This window comes from Sinocyclocheilus rhinocerous, unplaced genomic scaffold (assembly GCF_001515625.1).
Source record: "Sinocyclocheilus rhinocerous isolate Xijiao unplaced genomic scaffold, SAMN03320098_v1.1 scaffold20150, whole genome shotgun sequence".
Taxonomy (NCBI): Eukaryota; Metazoa; Chordata; class Actinopteri; order Cypriniformes; family Cyprinidae; genus Sinocyclocheilus; species Sinocyclocheilus rhinocerous.
This window is the reverse complement of record NW_015655723.1, coordinates 1-411: the sequence shown is the minus strand read 5'-3', so window position 1 is coordinate 411 and position 411 is coordinate 1. Positions and strand designations below refer to the sequence as shown.

Sequence of the window (411 nt, the reverse complement as noted above, 5' to 3'; positions counted from 1 at the left end):
CAAAACCGCACACAGGAAATTAGATCCTTCATTTTTACAATATCATACAACAACATCCTCACTTTAAAATAAAGGTTTTGGTTAACCTAAAGCTACCAGTTCCAAAGGGGGCACCCAGATTTGAACTGGGGAACTCTTGAGCTGCAGTCAAATGCTCTACCACTGAGTTATACCCCCATAAAATCAATGGCTCAAAACCGCACACAGGAAATTAGATCCTTCATTTTTACAATATCATACAACAACATCCTCACTATAAAATAAAGGTTTTGGTTAACCTAAAGCTGCCAGTTCCAAAGGGGGCACCCAGATTAGAACTGGGGGACCTCTTGATCTGCAGTCAAATGCTCTTCCACTGAGCTATAGACCCACAGAATAAGCAGTTCAAAACCGCACACAGGAAATTAGATC

At 40.9% G+C, this 411-nt stretch overlaps 1 non-coding gene across 1 annotated transcript; it reads right to left on the bottom strand.

The window, feature by feature from the left end:
• Positions 1 to 105: 105 nt before the first annotated feature.
• trnac-gca (transfer RNA cysteine (anticodon GCA)) lies at positions 106 to 177 on the bottom strand. The gene has a single exon. It is a non-coding gene; the product is annotated as a tRNA-Cys (tRNA).
• Positions 178 to 411: the final 234 nt, after the last annotated feature.